Source organism: Gadus morhua, chromosome 21, assembly GCF_902167405.1.
Source record: "Gadus morhua chromosome 21, gadMor3.0, whole genome shotgun sequence".
Classification (NCBI taxonomy): Eukaryota; Metazoa; Chordata; class Actinopteri; order Gadiformes; family Gadidae; genus Gadus; species Gadus morhua.
In genome coordinates, this window is record NC_044068.1 from 20,750,311 (window position 1) to 20,770,438 (window position 20,128).

General features: G+C 45.1%; 1 long non-coding RNA gene across 2 annotated transcripts; it reads right to left on the reverse strand.

The window, feature by feature from the left end:
• Positions 1-19,021: 19,021 nt before the first annotated feature.
• LOC115534561 (uncharacterized) lies at positions 19,022-19,890 on the reverse strand. 2 transcript variants are annotated; one of them, XR_003974335.1, is made up of 3 exons: positions 19,789-19,889; positions 19,334-19,468; positions 19,022-19,125 (listed from the first exon to the last, which is right to left on the reverse strand). It is a non-coding gene; the product is annotated as an uncharacterized LOC115534561 (long non-coding RNA). The 2 variants fall into 2 exon arrangements; XR_003974336.1 differs by lacking the exon at positions 19,022-19,125 and adding an exon at positions 19,188-19,206 and having other exon boundaries at positions 19,789-19,890.
• Positions 19,891-20,128: the final 238 nt, after the last annotated feature.

Genomic DNA, 20,128 nt, shown 5'->3' on the forward strand with positions numbered 1-20,128 from the left:
AATCCCAAGGTAGAGCAAACCTGCACAGGTATTGCGTTTGATCGCCTAGTTTCTCGCCTTAACTGTGGCTCCAAAGCATTGCATAGCTCCATCAGGAGATGCCTCACGAGACGAAAACGACTCAAGAGCCATATCGCCCTCCTTAAAAAAATCTGCGCGGTCTCGAAAAACTCTCTCGTCTGTGCGTTGAGGTCCTTAACAGAGCCAGATCTGCCATCGCTGAGACACGATCACCTATTTGGCAAAGCTCCTGTTAATATAGACAGCTGAATAAACATTTCACCTGTCACATTCTAATTATTTTCATAGCAATACTGTTTTTAATTAGGCCTGACTTGATTGTAATTGTTTGAACGGCTGGGCTAATTCCAATTTATTAGTAATTAATACAGATGTTGAACATGGGCTACTTGTGCTGCACTATTCATCATTGAAATACCCGTATGTTGCGCCAAAAAAACTTGCGTACACGAGCTCAGACCTGACGTGAGATTTCATCGCAGCCTGCGCTCACGTTCAAATTGATAAATGCCAAGCTCAACGTTGAAATGAGCGTACGTCCACTTTACGCACGTTTTCTGTCGTACGCTCGTTTGATAAATGAGGGCCAGTATGAGGAACCGCCTGAAGGTGCTGCACCTCCTCTATCACACTCTTATGTCCAAGAGACACATACTGAATCTGCGGAAGATTTGCAAGATTCAGAAGAGGGAGCAAGCTCACCTCGGTTAAACAGAGCCAGACGTGATAAAGCTGCTAAAAGCGCTAGAAGTGAAAGTGAAAGGTCTTCTACAATCCGGAAATCCCTGAGAAAACCAAAGCCATCTATGAGATTCACTTATGAGAAACCTGGTCATCCATCTTGTGAACCAGTTACCATCATGCACCATGGCATGGTCATCCAACTCAAGTTAAACCCTCCAAACCAAGACAACAAATCAAGGAAAAAGTCCAAAACATCCAAAAGGTACATGGAGGAGGAGAACAAAAAACACCCTTCCAAGTTGAAGAGAGACAAAAGGTGTGATGAGGACATCTACACGTTCAGAAGAGGGAGGGTGTAGCTCTGTACAAAAATCTTCCAAGTTAAAGAGAGACAAAAGGTGTGATGAGGACATCTACACGTTCAGAAGAGGGAGGGTGTAGCCCTGTACAAAAACCATAAGTTACAGAGCATAAAAAATAATTAACAGTATAATAAAATGCTGTGTTAAATGTTCATAAATAAATAGAGTTCATAATAATAAAATGGGTTAAAATGTGTGCGCGTTAAAAGCATAAATATAATACGTTTAATAAAACTATTTACAGTTAAAAGATAAATTAATATAAAGGTCTTTAAGTTTATCAAGTCTAAAATATTTGTGAATTCAGGATATAAAAGAGGAAGAAGCCCTGTTTATGTTTAACTTAACCTGTTACCTGTCACACGTAAATCATTTAATTTCTGGTTTGTCTTTGGTTGTATTAGAACTTCACAAGCCAATCCGAATAAAGTCTCACCGTGTAAAGGGCGGGACTAGTGCAGCAGGTTAGTGTGGGGAGTAGTGAGCACATGTAGAGAAAGAAACCTGACCTGACCTGAGAGCTAAGAGGAGGCATCGTAGTGTGGGAAGCAGTTAAGTTTTATCGTGAGGTCGACTACTCGTGGTCCTGATTTAAACTTCTTTGTGACCTGCAAAAGGTGAATACGATGTGTGTGCCTCCATTGTGATATATCTAACTGTTAAAGTAACGAAGAGTACTGGATGTGTAACGCGGTTAGCGACGTGCTAGTTAGCGGTAGAATTCTGTGCTAATGTGCCCGCATATCGTAGTTTTGTATTGTGACTTAAGTTAACGCAAAGCTAATGCTAGTTCGATATGAAATAGTGTTTGATATTGTGGCTCATTGGATAATATGCTTAAAGGAGCTGGACGTTGGAGAGAGAGGGGTTTCCAGCAGATGGCCCTGCTGTTTCTGTGTTTTCTTCCTTGTGACTTCGCCACCGCCATTGCCCGCGTGTGTTTGGATTGCCACCGCCATTGCCATTATCTTCGTGAGAATATCATCCCCCAATCCCTTTCTGCCCCTACTAATTACACCCTGGATTTCGTGAGTACTGACTTACACATGCACGTGCTTTTATTTTGAGCTCAACGCTGAGTGAAGCGGCCAGTACAGTTTTTAGGCCCCACCGCACACAAGCTTCAAATAACAGGCCTGCAACGGATTAACCTCATTTAAAGTGTGTTGTTAATTTGATTGTGTGTGGTACATTGAGTTTGCATTGTTGTAAATTGGAGAATCCCGTGCATCTGATTTTATTTGTTTCTTTTCCTAAAATACATTCAACTAGTATTTCATTTTGTGAATGAATACTTTTACATTTAAAATACAGTTGTGGTGGTCATTTATTAAAATTATCTAACAGTAACATATGAATCAAAGTTGTAGTTTCCTACAACGAGCCCAGGCCCAGTTTTATTGTATTAACCACTCTAGATTTATTATTTAACTACATGGGACAAGGGTTACACAAGAATAACCAGTCAATCTTAATCCCAGTGTAGAACTGGGACACCACTAGGTTCATCAGTGTTACTGAAATAAGATTATCAGTGTTGGAGATTTGGAGAAAAAAGGGGGGTAAATCATATGTTCTCCCTGAGATGTGTAGAGCTCTCTCTGGGCAGCAGTGTATTGCGGTGTCTGAGAGAAAGTTGGGCTTTTTGGACAGTTATAGTATAATGCCACGGTGGGAGAGGGCGCGGCCCCGGGCAGCGTCGCTACAGCACAAAAACAACTGTTGTGTAGAACGGATCGCAGATTGTTCATCCCCAGTCCCCGCACCAGCCACAACATGGCAATCCGCCTGTTACTCACTGGAAATATCCCTTCACTGAAAATAACTATTGTTGTTCTTTGGGAGGAATGTAGGATTGGGTGTATGCAGCGCGACATTGCTTTAAGGGTGGCCAACTCACTGGCGCATTTGGTAGAAATAAAAGTCAATAAGGGTACCATCTTAAAGAAAGAGCATCCAAAGGGGCTTGAGACAGAGGCTCAAAGAGTCCCTGGATAAGCCACGCAACACGGTGGGAGATCACAACATGATGTGAGCACTCGGGAAACAGGCGACTGGGTGACTGAAAACCGGTTACTGCCACAGCCTGTGTGGCCAGCCGACACGGCTCATGCATGGACTTTTATAGTGGAGAAAGCCAAACGTTTCTCCAGTTAGCACTGAGAGGAACGCTTCTCACCTCATAGAGACCACTTGGAGAAAGCGCCCCACTTGGCCGTGTAGAGGGAGGGAGAGGAAAGCGCAGGCCGTCTGGATTGTGTTGATAACTATTCAGAGTGCCTCCTCGGAGAGGAGGCGGTGCCGAGCAGTGGCGGACTCAGGGGGGGGGGCAGGGGCGACCGCCCCCCCTCGTGGCTCAATGGTTGGAAAAGCGCGCTAAAGTGCCCTCCAAGAGTGTCGAAAACGAGAGGAAATGCCTTATTGGCTGCCCTTTTCACGTGCAAAACATGATTAGGTGCCCGCTAGGGTGCTCCTTCATACAATAAATTATGATGATGTGCCCTCTAGAACAAGAAAATTCAATGACGTGCCTTAATGAGTGCCCTTATAGTCCCCTTCTGCCCGTTTGGTGCCCTTTTAGTGCCCCCTTTAGTACCCTGATAGTGCCCTTCTGCCCGTCTGGTGCCCATCTAGTGCCCTGATAGTCCCCTTCTGCCCGTCTGGTCCTTCAAGTGCCCGTCTGCCCATCTGGTGCCCTTCTAGTACCCTGATAGTGCCCTTCTGCCCGTCTGGTCCTTCTAGTGCCCTTCCAGTGCCCTTCCAGTGCCCTTCTAGTGCCCTGATAGTGCCCTTCTGCTCGTCTGGTCCTTATAGTGCCCTTCTAGTGCTCTTCTGGCCGTCTGGTGCCCTTCTAGTGCCCTTCTGCCCGTCTGGTGCCCCCATGGTTGAAAAAGTGTGCTTAAGTGCCCTCTATGGTGGTGAAAATGAGAGAAAGTGCCTTATTGGCTGCCATTTACACGTGAACAAAAATTAATGAGTGCCCTAGGTTGCCCCTGATGATGATGATGATGTGCCCTCTGGAGCAAGAATATGGCAAACCGAAAAAAACATGTTGTGGTTAGCTATTGAGGTGCAGACGTTCCTCTCTTTGGTAGCTGACGAACGGGGAATGCGAGGTGTTGCTTTCATGTGGCGTCGCCATGATAAACAGCTACATCGAGTGGTACTTAAATCTCCACTGGATAACGAAGCAAAAAGCAGATTAAGAGTATGTCAGTACCCATAGTGGAAAAGCGCAATTAGATGCCAAGTTAGAAAAACTTAATATTTTCAGTTTGTATAATCCGTTTAAAATGTATATACATTTTTTGAGCGTTCAAGATCATTCAAGTGTAGGTAATTTCATGCAAGAGAGACGATAATGGTCAGCTATCACCTCAACATGAAGGAAAACTTCCTTAAATGTTTCCGTAGCTGGCTGTCAGCGGTCAAAGACTGTATGGTAGCGGCACATTGAATTTTCTCCAGTCTAATTTTTACTTAAATGTTAGTATAGATGAAAGCAGTAAGGCATCCTCCTTTCTTTGGCTAAAATGTGAAAGTGCACACAATTTTTTTCTGGGGGAGGACCCCCAGACCCCCCGTTTAAATTATGAGCCCAACTATTCTTTTAAGTTCTACATGAAGATGTAACAAGTGCCCCGAATGGGACCTTCAAGGCAGCGCTTGCTAAGGTTAGGGGATAGGACCTTCCAGGCAGCGCTGCCTTTAAGGCTCCGTTGGGGGAACAAAACACCATTAAGTTAGAAAAGCCACTGTGTCCGCTGGTGGGGCCCCATGTTGTCCAGAATGTGCCCTTTTTATTTCTTCGCCCCTGCCCTTCAAACAGTCTGAGTCCGCCACTGGGGCCGAGTCTAGGCAGAGCCCCAAGTAGACCAGCCGACGGATGGAGAGCTGGAGGCTGGAGGACGGTGCAGGAGAATATGGCGACCTTCTCCACATGGCCCGAATGACTCTAAGAGAGCGTAAGATAGCGCTGGACAGGTGGGGACCGCGGGCACATCATCGTCTGCAGGGACGACCACAAGGGTGTCCGCTGGTGGGGCCCTATGTTGTCCAGAATGTGCCCTTTTTATTTCTTTGCCCCTGCCCTTCAAACAGTCTGAGTCCGCCACTGGGGCAGAGTCTGGGCAGAGCCTCATGTTGAGGTTCTGTAGTACCTCTGCATGTCGTCCACCTCCAGGGAGGCGGCGGCATGGCGAGGCACATGATGGCCGCTGCCTCGCCAATCATCTGAGGAGGAGCAGAGAGGCCCTGAGGAGGAGCGGAGAGGAGGAGCAGAGAGGAGGAGCAGAGAGGAGGAGCAGAGAGGAGGAGCAGAGAGGAGGAGCAGAGAGGAGGAGCAGAGAGAAGGAGCAGAGAGGAGGAGCAGAGAGGAGGAGCAGAGAGGCCCTGAGGAGCGGAGAGGAGGAGCAGAGAGGAGGAGCAGAGAGGAGGAGCAGAGAGGAGGAGCAGAGAGGAGGAGCAGAGAGGAGGAGCAGAGAGGCCCTGAGGAGCGGAGAGGAGGAGCGGGGAGGAGGAGCAGAGAGGTTGTGAGGAGGGCTGTCCCTCTGCTGACACCGCCTCTCCGCTGCTGGACATGCGATGAGTGGTTCTTCAGAAATGACTGGTTCAGACAATTGCTGGGAGAAAAGGGACGTCATGTGCTGCTGTGCGCCACCTTATATACACAGTGTCGTGGGGAATGGGGGCGAGGCTCACGGTAATTGGTGCATTGTTTCATTTTCAGTGCACATGAGTGTGTGCACGAGACAAGCCCGTAAGGCGAAGCCTAGGCCCTAGACCAGGGGTACTCAAGTAGAAATGATGAGGGGCCACAAAAAAAAATTTCAGTGACTCAAGGGGCCGGTCGGTATACGTGTGACTGAGGCCGATATATGCTCTGTTTTAGACGTAACGCGTAAGCACGTAAGATACATAACCCCCCCTTGCGCGGTAAAATATCCCCCCTTACGTGCTTAAGTGCGTCGGCCAAAATTCCTGACTATGCGACTAAAACACTACGGCCCTACGCAGCTCGCAAAGACTGTGATTGGCTAGCTAACCACATCCTTTCAGGAGTCTCACATTTCCGGTTTTACAGCATAATAGCGCAATTTTTAAAAGGCTGTGACAGAAGCGAATGAAGAATTTTGAAGAAGGAGAAGAAGAAAACACAAGAACGAATTATGATAATTATAAATATAAACAAGCCAGCGATTTCCACTTCCACGCCCACAGATTCGTTCGTTGCTCCCCCTACTGTTCTGGCGGAGAATCCCCTTGCAACACGCGCAATCCTTAAGGAACCTTAAAGGAACCGTAAATCAAAACTTGTCTAAAACAAGTCCCTTGTGTAAATTACGTGCTTACGTCTCTGCGTCTAAAACGACCCTAAATCGGCCTTGACTGCCGCTGAGATGGACTGTCTGCCTCGAGTTTGGGAGGGCTGGAGCGGTCTGTGGGCTGGAGTGCTATCTGTTTATCGTTGCAACCCCCAGCCTCGTATTGAGATCGCGGCGCGCGGTTTCAAAATAAGAGCGCCCAGCACGATTTTTTTTTTTTTTTTTTTTTTTAATAATTAAAAAAACTTTTCAAAACAGCTCGAGGGCCATTAATAGACACCCCGCGGGCCACAAAAGGCCCGCGGGCCGCTACTTGAGTATGACTGCCCTAGACCATGGCCTGCAGGAAATGGAAGCACTACAAATAAGTGGTCCAAGGAGGTCAATATGTCAGCTTTAATATCATGTGGTCTAGTAAGGCTAAACTTCTAAACACCTAAGTCAATGTTAAATATCCATTGTGAATGTGAGGTATGTCGTTTAATTGCGTTTTAGTCAGGGGCAGGTTAGGCTACTTTGTATTTCTCCTATTGTGTAGAAATACTGACCAAACAATGTCTCCACAGAGAGGAGTGCAGGTAGGTACACACCTCTAGCCCATTTAGGCCTAAAGCGCCTGGAAAAAATGCCTGTAAAACCTATAGGCGATTTCAGAAAAGCCCCCAAAACCTGTAGTTTTTCTAGAAATTCAGCAATTGTGTCAACGCCTACTAAATTACTGATTTCTCAGCCCCTGTAACAGATAGGAACACAATTCAAAAAGTATTTGAGAGCTGACACCTGTGGCTTTCATGGGAAATTTGAGTTTTTATTTACAAATATTTACAATATTTACATACAGGTAGAAAAGTAAATAAAAAAGAAAAAAAATATGTAAAAGTGCAGGAACAGCACAAAACAGTAGAAAAAATAAAGTATAAAAAAGTGAAATAAGTATATAAGAAAGTAATAAAGTATATAATAACAAACATGGGAAGGGGAACAGACTGGGACTAAAACTGTAAACAGTCTGCGTTTTAAATTACATGCACTTGTATGCAACCTGGTCTCACAGGAATCTGTGTAATGACTACGGACGCTTAACTCGAAATCCGTAGCCACATCACGGAAACACGCCGATTTCCGTGATGTGGCCACGGAATTCGCTCCAATGCAAGTTAATGACACTGATGTTCCGTGGCTCACACACGGATCCCCGTTTCAACGAGCGAGTCGACCACGGGGATTAATTCAAAACCCGTGGTGGTCTCACTGAAACACTTACATTGTCCTTGATGTGTCCACGGAAGTTGCTCCAATGCAAGTAAATGACACTGATATTCCGTGGCACACACACACAGATTCCCGTTTCAATCTGTGTGTGTGCCAAAGTTGACCACGGCGGGGGCTTGACTCAAAATCCGTGCTGGTCTGACGGAATCACTTAAATTGTCTGTGATGTGGCTACGGAATTGGCTCCAATGCAAGTAAATGTCACTGTTATTCCGTGGCTCACACACGGATCCCCGTTTCAATGAGCGAGTCGACCACGGGCGCTTAACTCACAGTCCGTGGTGGTCTCACGGAATCACTTAAATTGTCTGTGATGTGGTTACGGAATTGGCTCCAATGCAAGTAAATGACACTGTTATTCCGTGGCTCACACACGGATCCCCGTTTCAACGAGCGAGTCGACCACGGGTGCTTAACTCACAGTCCGTGTTGGTCTCACGGAATCACTTAAATCGTCCGTGATGTGGCCACGGAATTTGCTCCAATGCAAGTAAATGTCACTGTTATTCCGTGGCTCACACACGGATCCCCGTTTCAACGAGCGAGTCGACCACGGGCGCTTAACTCAGTCCGTGGTGGTCTCACGGAATCACTTAAATGGTCCGTGATGTGGCTACGGAATTGACTCCAATGCAAGTAAATGATAATGTTATTCCGTGGCTCACACACGGATCCCCGTTTCAACGAGCGAGTCGACCACGGGCGCTTAACTCAGTCCGTGTTGGTCTCACGGAATCACTTAAATCGTCCGTGATGTGGCCACGGAATTTGCCCCAATGCAAGTAAATGACCAACCCGGTATCACGCAATTGCGTGTTCCTGCGCACGAACGTTAATCTATTGAAGCGTGTTCCCGAGCACGATAGTCCGACTTTTTGCGTGTTACACAAAACGAAATGTAAACCAATGCATTCTGAATGGGAGTGTTCTAAGACAATTAACGTGCTCCACAAAACGGTACGAGAGAGAGAGAAAGAGAGAGCGGGAGGGAGGGACAGAGAGAGAGAGAGAGAGATAGAGAGAGAGGCTTCAGAAAGGGTGTGCGCAGATAGTACAGTGCACCCTAGTTATGTTTATGCCAAAACCTATATATATAATTAGGCTGTGGAAATTGCAATAAGTTAAGAACACAACTTCGCACGTTGAGCACACAGCCTTGTGACTCGTTTATTTTGTAAAAAAGAAAACCGGAAAACAAAGCGTGCTGAAGGTAAACAAATCCAGCATGGTCTGTGACGTCATGAGACGCACGTACTCCTTAGGGACCGCGATCCCTGAACCACCAAGAACGTAAATGACATGCAGTAAACAACAACACAATTGAAAGAACAACGCATAACGAAATACTGTAGGTGAATTATGTTACGGTCACTACAAGGCTATAATTATATTATTTAGCGTGTAATGAGACAATCTATAGCCAAATTGTCGAAGATGCCCGAGAATCTTCGGGGATATCAGCATGGGAAATCGGCGAATCAGACCCATGAAGGGGGGGGGGGGGGGGGGGGGGACACGTTTGTAGGGGGGTCAACTGAGAACCCCAATTCCCAGAATCCCCCGCGGCTCCGGAACACGGCGTAGCTTATATTAATCTTTATTATCTGAATGGGAAATGCAATATTTTAGGACAGATACACCATTAAACGCGTTTCTAATGACATTTCTAGCGAGAAATGTACATTTTCCTTACATAATCTTCAGTCAGTGAATGTGTATGATCTTTATTAATCTTTATTATCTGAATGGGAAATGCGATATTTTAGGACAGATACACCATTAAACGCGTTTCTAATGACTTTTCTAGCGAGAAATGTACATTTTCCTTACATAATCTTCAGTCAGTGAATGTGTATGATCTTTATTAATCTTTATTATCTGAATGGGAAATGCAATATTTTAGGACCGATTCACCGTTAAACGTGTTTCTAATAACATTTCTAGCGAGAAATATACTTTTTACTTGCATAATCTTCAGTCAGTGATTGTGTCTGATCTTTAGTTTTATAGTTATTAGGATTTGATCGGCTCGCTCGCATGTTTCAACGACGTCAGGTTGCTTTCGCTAAACTAGCAGCTCACGTGCTTCCTGCGTTTGTGTTATTAAACTGTTACTTTATGTAACTTTTAATGATATCATCTTGTTAGAAACACGTATATCTGAGAGCCATCCCAGTCGCCAAAAGCATACGTTGACAGTGTAGCCTACTTTTCGTGAACACTGGATTACGTCGCATTTCAACATAAAATAGCGTGTTATACAGACACACGCACAGACACACACACACACACACAAGCACACACAAGCACACACACGCACGCACAGACACACAGACACAGACACACACACACACACACACGCACACACGCCCCTCATATTTGAATATGTTTCGGGGTAGTAATTAGCTGTTGATTTTGGAGGCTTTTATCAATAATGACCAGCTATAGATTTGCTTCCCGATGGAGATTTTTGACAAATTACATGTTAATTAGCATCTACACGTTAAGCTGAGTCCAATGAGATCAAGCTCGGCCTCTTGCTACACCGAGATCATGTCCTAGACCTAGGTGTACCATGTAAATCACATGTTACCATTAGCTAGAGTGTCGTTCTTGGTGTCATTGGACTCAGCTCAACGTGTAGATGCTAAATAACATGTCATTTGTGACAAATCTTTATCGGGAAGCAAATCAATAGCTGCTCAGTATTGATTAAGGCCTCCAATTTCGACAGCTAATTACTACCATTAAACATGTTCGAATATGCTCATGTGTGGCACCGTTGCAATCTCCTGGAAGCGTAGATGTTGAAGGACACCTTGTTCGTCCTCTTACGCCACCGGGAAGATATTTACATGCTTCTGATTGACTAATGAATTGATTCAGCTATTCCCCCAGAAGTCTGGGGTCAAAAGGTCAAAAGGAGACGGCACCACGCCGGGGTGGATCCAGATCTCGGGCAACAGCGCAGGGTTGCCAGGTCCTGCAAAAAACGTGCCCCCCACATACCGTTCAAAATCCACCCAAAATGTCCTAGAAGCATCCCAAATAAAAAATGATATTATTGGAACACTGGACGTAATCCAGTGTTCACGAAAAGTAGGCTACACTGTCAACGTATGCTTTTGGCGACTGGGTTGGCTCTCAGATATACGTGTTTCTAACAAGATGATATCATTAAAAGTTACATAAAGTAACAGTTTAATAACACAAACGCAGGAAGCACGTGAGCTGCTAGTTTAGCGAAAGCAACCTGACGTCGTTGAAACATGCATGCATAAAATATTGCATTTCCCATTCAGATAATAAAGATTAATAAAGATCATACACATTCACTGACTGAAGATTATGTAAGGAAAATGTACATTTCTCGCTAGAAAAGTCATTAGAAACGCGTTTAATGGTGTATCTGTCCTAAAATATTGCATTTCCCATTCAGATAATAAAGATTAATAAAGATCATACACATTGACTGAAGAGTATGTAAGGAAAATGTACATTTCTCGCTAGAAATGTCATTAGAAACGCGTTTAATGGTGTATCTGTCTTAAAATATTGCATTTCCCATTCAGATAATTAAGATTAATATAAGCTACGCCGTGTTCCGGAGCCGCGGGGGATTCTGGGAATTGGGGTTCTCAGTTGACCCCCCTACAAACGTGTCTCCCCCCCTCAACAAACGTGCGAAGTTGTGTTCTTAACTTATTGCAATTTCCACAGCCTAATTATATATATAGGTTTTGGCATAAACATAACTAGGGTGCACTGTACTATCTGCGCACACCCTTTCTGAAGCCTCTCTCTCTCTCTCTCGCTCTCTCGCTCTCTCTCTCTCTCTCTCTCTCTCTCTCTCTCTCTCTCTCTCTCTCTCTCTCTCTGTCCCTCCCGCTCTCTCTTTCTCTCTCTCTCGTACCGTTTTGTGGAGCACGTTAATTGTCTTAGAACACTCCCATTCAGAATGCATTGGTTTACATTTCGTTTTGTGTAACACGCAAAAAGTTGGACTATCGTGCTCGGGAACACGCTTCAATAGATTAACGTTCGTGCGCAGGAACACGCAATTGCGTGATACCGGGTTGGTCATTTACTTGCATTGGGGCAAATTCCGTGGCCACATCACGGACGATTTAAGTGATTCCGTGAGACCAACACGGACTGTGAGTTAAGCGCCCGTGGTCGACTCGCTCGTTGAAACGGGGATCCGTGTGTGAGCCACGGAATAACATTATCATTTACTTGCATTGGAGTCAATTCCGTAGCCACATCACGGACCATTTAAGTGATTCCGTGAGACCACCACGGACTGTGAGTTAAGCGCCCGTGGTCGACTCGCTCGTTGAAACGGGGATCCGTTTCACACATCCCTGTGGTGAACCAGCAGAGGAGCAGAGTTGGCTGGACAGTACTCCATTAACCCTGACTCTCTGTGTCCTTTCAGTTAAAAAATCCACAATCCAGCCCACAAGATTAAAACCTAGGTTGAATTGTTCTAAAAGCCGGCTCGCCAGGATGTGTGGTTGGATTGTGTTAAAAGCTGATGAGAAGTCCACGAAAAGGAGTCGAGCATGCATAGGCGTCGATTACGGGGGGGACGGGGGGGACATGTCCCCCCCACTATTTGAAATACGAATTTTGTCCCCACCAGTTTTAGAAATGTGCAAACCAATTGCGACTGAAAAAATCCCCACATACTCAACCGAAATCGTCGAGTCTGAAATCATGCGATAGGCGCGCTCGAAGACATCATTTATTAGATAGGCCTACCTAATAAACCGTTGGAACACACAAGACCGGAACCCATAGCAACGCCGGTAAACAAACCCCGACTCCCGAGAAGCCCAATCTCTATGAGCTCCCCGCGCTACGGCCATCCGGAGGCACACAGAGCTTTTGGCCGTGATATTATATATACAATTATATTATATTATTTACTATTATATATAGAGCTCCGAGAGTCGCAAACGGCAACAATCACTTTCTCCTCCATGCTGCAGTACACCCCGGACTGCACTGCGCTCAGTTTGACGGTTGAACGCTGATTGGCTGTTACGTTACACATGTCACTCAGTGGCCACGCTGTTGAACGCTGATTGGCTGTCATCACGCGAAATTCGTGTCAAAGTTTAAATTTGTCGTGCCACAAATCCTCGTGTATGTGCTCGCCTGTGCACGGCGAAAGTGTGGCGCGACAAATCAAAAAAAATTGCTCGATACGCGTCTATACGTTCACTTTGTATGGGATCTTGTCGTCCTGTTGCGTTTGGTGTGAACGCACTGGAGAAGTTTCAAGACTGACAGCCAAAATTGACATTTTTATTCAGAAAATAGCCGGTCCTTTTGCTTCCTATAAAAAGCATGTTTGTGACACTGGATATCGATATGGATACGTCATCTAGCCTGCATGTGGAGGGCCACATAAGGTAAGAAATTGGTTTACGTTAACTTTGCTGCTGGTTCTGTTAGCTCGTGAATCGTGATGACCTGGCCAAAGGTTACCCACGGTCCGAAGCGATTGTGATCTGATTCTGGTTGGTGCTCCAGTTAGTATGCATTGTATATATAGATTGCAGCTAGTAGCAGCTACACACGGTGCGATTGCTATGCCAATGTGGTTATAGTTGGTTTTGTCTGATTGAGATATGTGACGACTTGGAGCCCGCCGGAAGGCCTATCCTGACATGAATATGTTCTTGCATAACCTGTGTGATTATCCTAAACTGAAGGGGATTTTATTTGCGGACAATTTTCTTATGATGTTGTAAAGAGTAAAGTCTACATTGGTCCTTCGCAAGTGTTTACTGGTGGTCAGGATTTGGCAGATGCAATTCTCCTCTGGGTGCTTGTATTTTTCTTCTTTTTTTAATGCAGCATAACATATGCTACCAGCAGCCCTTGCTCGTCTTCAAAAGGCTGATGCTCAGTACCTTGTTTCATTTCGTACCTACAGTCTGGCATTGTTTGTCTGGTAAACTTTGTTGAGGTCAAGATAAGTGTTAAATTGCCAACACTGTTCTTTGTCCTGTGTGTATTAGGCCTACATATCCCGAGCCAATACCCTGGTGTTTCCAACGCCGTTTTGCAAAACAAGCCAAAACACAAACTGGTTTTCAACTTTTATGTTCGAATAGGATCTTCATAGGGCTGGCCCGAATGCCATTTTTCAGGCTTCGAATACTCGTTGGTTTTTAGGAGCGAATATTCGAATATTCGTTCCAGAAAAAAACACCATCAAAAACAACATTAATAATCCTTATATACTCCCTGCAACCGATTTAGACAGTATCTGCATATTTTGTTGAAGATTTAATAGCTTGTGAACGTTAATTAGTAGGCCTAAGTAGGTTGAAGTTCCTTCGTTTTTCCCCGTGAAAGCGAACAGCTGTTGCTCCGTTCCAAATCAGCTGTTCTCTGCCATCTCAGCCCTTACGGGAGCTTTTCAATTCATCCTGGAACGTTCATCTTTTCAGGGAATTTGTACAATAAATCCATAACAAATACCGAATATTGATTGTCTTATTTGTCCATATTATATCCATTATATTGACCGGGTACTCCCAAGACGCTCACGCTCTGCAGCAAGCCAATCACAGTTGATTGGCGCGGCGCTGTACAGCGAACGTAAACAAACAACTAAGCTAAGGTTTTAAGTATTACTTTTCCTCCAGATATCCCGCTAATGTTGTGTTATAAAGTAAAGGGAAACAAGATATCTATTCTTCCTCCACCTCTCTCGCTTCTCTGCTTGGTGTCGCTGACGCTTATAGTTTGCCTCCCTCCCTCGCTCTGGTAAAGTCACGTACGTGGAAAAAACAACAACAACGAAGCTCCGAATAGTGAATTAAGCTTCAAATACAAATTTTCCGAACCAGTATTCGAATAATTTCAACACCTGACAATACACTGTACAGCATATTGTAATGCAGCGTTGAATGGATGAATAGCTTACATAAGGGTACCCAGCACTTTTCAGACCACACTCAAGATTATGGTTATTGTCCCCACCACTTCTAAAAACAAACTGACGCCCTTGTCCTGAGGCGCAGTCTGACACCCCCGCGTTTGCCCCGTTTCCTCCTCTTCTCCTTGATCAAGCCACGGTTTTGGTCGGGTTTCTTCCGAATACATTCTGGCAGCTGTATTGTGGCATCTGACACGTCAGCTCCATTCACAAAGTTCAATTGTAGCAGCGCATCTCTGCTGTATTGTATCCACGCTCGGTCAACAGCGCCATTGACATCGCGAACAATTAGTAACGAAAGCAAGATCCACAGTGTGGCCAAGTAAAAGAGATCCATCTCAGATTAGCAGCACGAGGAGCACTCAAAATACATTTAAAACAAGTTTAAAACAAGTTAAAACACAAAACACACGGACGCCACACTTTCACTGCCAGTCGCTGCGTGCGCATGCGCCTGAGAGGGGCGCATGAGAGAGGGGGTCAATCGGTTCTACTCTGTCGCCAGTAATCTCTTCGCACCGGCAACACAAGCAGCCCCATTCCATACTTCTTCTTCCTCGTCGTCATTCACGAACATGTGCCTTAACCATAATTCCCGGTCAATCGGTTCGTATTCGTCATCAAAGTACTCGGCCTCATCAACATCTTCGAAGCCGAGAAACTCCTCGAAATCGCTACCGTCAGAAAAGTCTTCAGTCTCAAAATCCGCCATACTTGCTTGAAGAAATTTCTGAACTGAATTCACGAGTAACAAGTTGACACCTATATGTGTCTATTCTGATGCATTTCGTTGGCCCAGAGACGGACACTTTGGGCAAAAAAACCCCTTATACAGGAAAACGACACAAACGCTTTCCCGTCCTTAAAGGTAGAATGACGCAACAGCGCCCCCGGCTTTAAAGGTAGAACAGCGGCAATGCTTTCCCGGCTTAAATGGGCTAGACAAGCTGGACTCATACCCAGATCAAGTCTTTAGTTCCCCGTGTCACATCGCTGTATTCAGAGCTTGATATCTGTTGATTATCTCTCAAACAGAGACGATGACCGACGTTCAAACTGCATAAGTTGCTATTGAGAGGTAGAATGTGTTTAATACACCACTACAACAGCGCTATGTACAGACTTTCAGAGGGACGTTATTGTAAAGCTTGTCTTTGGGAACTCCGACTACCCGGGCCAGCCGACAAAGCTTAGTGAAACAACCTCTCTCGTACAGCCTCTCATCAAGAATCCATGACTGTGCAACTGCAACGTTTTTTTAATGATCTAATGTGTTTAAGATTCAGTACCCAGGGGCCCATGGGGTAGTGATCCAGCCGTTCCCTACAAAATGTGTTTAATATTGGTTGTTTAGTGCAACCCATTTAATGTGTTAATGAATTGTACAACACTTGTCTTCTTCGCTCTAAGATGCTCGCGGAAGTATTTCAATTGGTTGGATTAAATTCAACATGTCATGGAGTGCATAGGCTAGTTTGAACATTTTAGCACTCTGACATTTGTCGCATTCCACATTTACAACATGGATTCCTAAAGACGCTTGTTAATTGGGAATCTCTCTAAGCCACTGACCCTCCCATATTTGAATGTGATATAATTTCTATAAAAACAATACGACGTCTCACTCGGCTCACAGATAGGTGCATCGGCTCCCATATCTGACTCAAACTTGTTCACATACAAGCCATTTCTAACTCTGCTCTCCCAACACGCCTCAAACCATCTCCCCAGCTGTCCTCCAGGTCGTTCTGTCGGGCACACTGTCTGAATTGAAGTCTCAAATCAGCCTCACAGCTACTAACATAAACCCCCTTCTTTTGGTAAAACAGAGCGTCCGGGGGTAGCTGGTGCAGTTTAACCCAGAAGAATAGGAATCTCAGGTTTACTGTTTTGCTCAGCACGCCACACATCAGCAGCTAGCTCATTTCCTAAACCGTACAATACAACACTTGTATGATGTAGTATCTACATTTATTATTATAGCGTTGATATTTTTATTGTATATTGTGCTGTTATATAAACATTGAACAGCTTGGCCCTTGGTACTGGGTTTAGACCACCATGTGTACTTCCGTCATTCCTCCATTCTCTTTGTGTAGGGGCCTGGCTGGGACTCTCATAGCGGGCCCTTCCACTGCTGACTAGGGGGTTGTCAGTGGTTGATGGCCTCACCATGTCATTGGGCTTAGTGTTTGTACGAGTCATCAGGGCGAGGGGCAAGAGTTTGTAGATAGTGGGAACGATGTTCTGTTAAGGTTGGTTTCTGTGTATACATGGCAGGGAGAAGAATTGGTTTGTCAGTTATTTTCCTCAATATGTCAAAGTTAACATTCATCAGTTAATGTTGGGTTAGTGGCTATGTTGGAGTAGTTTGTTCAAGAACCTCAAGAGGCCTTCGTAAAAATGACTAGAAAGTATAAGCTAATAAAGGTGGCAGGGTGTTTTGGCTTGGAGCTGGCGTGTTAGGTACAGGAAGGGTTTTGGTAAAGCAGGAGGAAGAACACTTGACCCTGGCCCCCTGACCCTTGCCCCCTGACCCTGGCCTGGCTCCGCCCCTTGACTCTCGCCTGATCCCCTGAACCTCGCCTGGCTCCGCCCCCTGACCCCAGCCAGCTGGTCAGGAGCAGTTAGGGTGAGGCGTCTTGTTCAGGGACACCTCGACACAGCTAAGCCGTCCCAAGAAAAGAGCAGATAACTGTTTCTGCTGGGTGTACCAGTGGGAAGAGATGCGTGAGTGAGTGAGTGAGGTAATGAGTGACTGAGTGAGTGAGAGAGAGAGAGATGATTCTGGTGATGTATGCCGATATGCATGCCGATATTTGACACTTGGGCATTGTGTGCATGTGCGTGCATGCCTTCATTAAGTACTGCTGGTGTGCTCCATAACAGATGTAGACTAATCTCTGACACCTCATACTAGGAACATGGGCTGATAATCAAGATAAACAAGATCTATTATGCCTGTCATACACACATATTTACTCCTTGCCTATGCTTGAGTTTGCGTTTCAGAGTCTGGGAGATGTGTGCATGATTCTTCCTCCAGTTAAAGAATGTAATGATCATGGTTTGGTGATCTGAACAACAAGAGATCAAAGAGAGACAGAGGCTGTGCTCCATGGATCCCACCGCCCTCTCTAACCCGAGCCTCTACAGGGCTGAGAAGCCCTTTACGACCACGTCCTTAAGACTAGCTTGTTAGCAACAGCTTAGGAGTCGTGTCAGGGGGTGGCCCCCAGAAGGACTGAGACAGCATCTTTGCCTCCCTCTTAATTGCTCCATTTTACTCACGCCAATGTCTGTGTGGTAGGAAGAGAGCCCCTCCCCCTACTCCTGTCCCTCATGAACCAGGAGACCACATACACACTCACAGCTAAACGCAGAGGGAGCTAAGCTGAACTGCTAATCAATGTGCCGCCCTCTTCTATAATGAAATCCAACTGCATTCCCTGTCCTGCAGTGGTTTGTTTTGAGATTGTTAGTTTCTTGGACTTGGACCAAAATCCGCTCTATACTTGTAGGGCATTCAGCTCACTAGAATAGAAGGTCAATATTCAGGCTAGCAGGGCCCATTAGTGGACAACCCTAATGGACAATGCAAATAAATGCTGCATTCATAAAACAAATCCATAGTGACAGTCACTCTGGTGCAAACAACATTTTCCAACAGTGTTGTTACTTATAGTAAAGACAGAGTTAGAAACACCTTGTTACATACCCACCTGGGGCAGAGGCTTGTTAAGATGATTTAAAAACACCTTGTACCCAAAGTCACGTTTTCTGACGTTCACAGACTTACCGAACAACCCTCCATAACAGCCCGCTCCAAACTGGACAAGGGATAGTTTATTTTTCGAGAAATATATAGACTACGAAGGTGAGTGTCTGCTAGCTAGCTTACGCTAGGTAGGTTGGCTTATGCTAACGTCACTTTGGCGTCAGCTCAGTCTGGAGGGATGATGAAATGATAAAAGAGATAAAAAATAAGGTAGACTTGTACTTCTTTGGTACATATATGAATGTGTATCTTCACCAGAAAGTGAAATGAATGTGAAATGAACTGAATGAATAAAGGAACTGAAAGAATAAAATTATTTAATTCATTCCCTTTTTCTGAGTACATCATTTACTACATTACATATTAACATTATTTTGAATACTTTCAGGATGGACTGACTGGACTTTACAATTGATTACAGATGAAAGACTTCTCATTCAATTACATACATGTCATTCGATATATACAATGTTTTCAGTATACAGAATTACAGCTCCGGAAAAAATGAAGGGACCACTCCAAATGTTCAGTGTCTCTCGTTTTAATATTTATATATTATATTTAATATTTATAGGTACATGTTTGAGTAGAAACACTATTCAACAGGGATGTAGCCTTTGAAATCCAGTGGTCCCTGGAAGTTGGTCATCACACAGCAGACGGTCCACAGCTGGTTGACTGTCCCAGACAAGGTGAGAGGACAGTGCGTTCCCAGATGCGGTATTCCTTGACTCGGCGTATTGCTCTTTCCACGAGGATTCGAAGTCGGGCGATTGCTTGTGTTTTCAGAGCATCCTCTTCGGTGAACTGCGCAATGGTTAGGGATACGATTATTGTGAGTGCTTCAGTCCATCTTAAACATTTGTCTACATATCTTAATGGTCACATTTGGGTCACAGTTTTAATTTGAAATGTTCATTCCTTTCATGCCTACCTGTCATCTTGAAGGGTGGTATAATCAGCGTTGCCCCACGATCAGCTAGTGGCTTCTCGATGGTGAAACCCTTGTCTGCCATGCAGCCATCTCCTGGCTCCAGTAAATCCAGCAGTCCACTTCGTTCAGTCAGCTCTCGGTCGGAGATGGAGCCGGTGAAGAGACTTGACACAAAAGTCACAGCACTACAAGGGGCAATCCCAATCAAGGCCTTAAAGGTTGTTGTGTTATTGTAAGATGAGAAAACCTCAGATTGGAGGGTGAGGGATGATGGATTCTGCTATCAGCTTGGTGCAGTCGATGATTACCCGAACATCTGGACTGTACTGCACAAATTTGCTTGGCATGGTGTTCTTGACTTGCTGTTTACTCATCCAGATGGGGAGGGAGCCAAGGAGCAGGTAACGGTAGTTGGCCCACGTTATAACAACATGGGAGACAGTGGACACACTGACCTGAAACATGTCAGCCTGCACCTTCTCTTGCAGGCCTGCAGCAACCCGGCAGCAGAAGAGAAAAAACTCAACCAGTTGCAGTCTACGCGTTGGACTGGGAGAAATGGGTTCAAATGTTTTGTTTCTTTTTCTGAGCTTTCGACCAATAAACCAACATGGAGGCAGATGGTTGAATAGCCTCACAGAAGTCACAAAAAATCTCTTGATGTGAATCTGGTGTAAAAAAGGATGTCCTTGTCTGAGACACAAAATCTGTGAAAAGGCACTTGACCCACTTTCAGCTGTGACAGCTCTCGTCAGCTCCTTGACTGTTTCTTCCAATTGCTGTATGCGTGCAGCA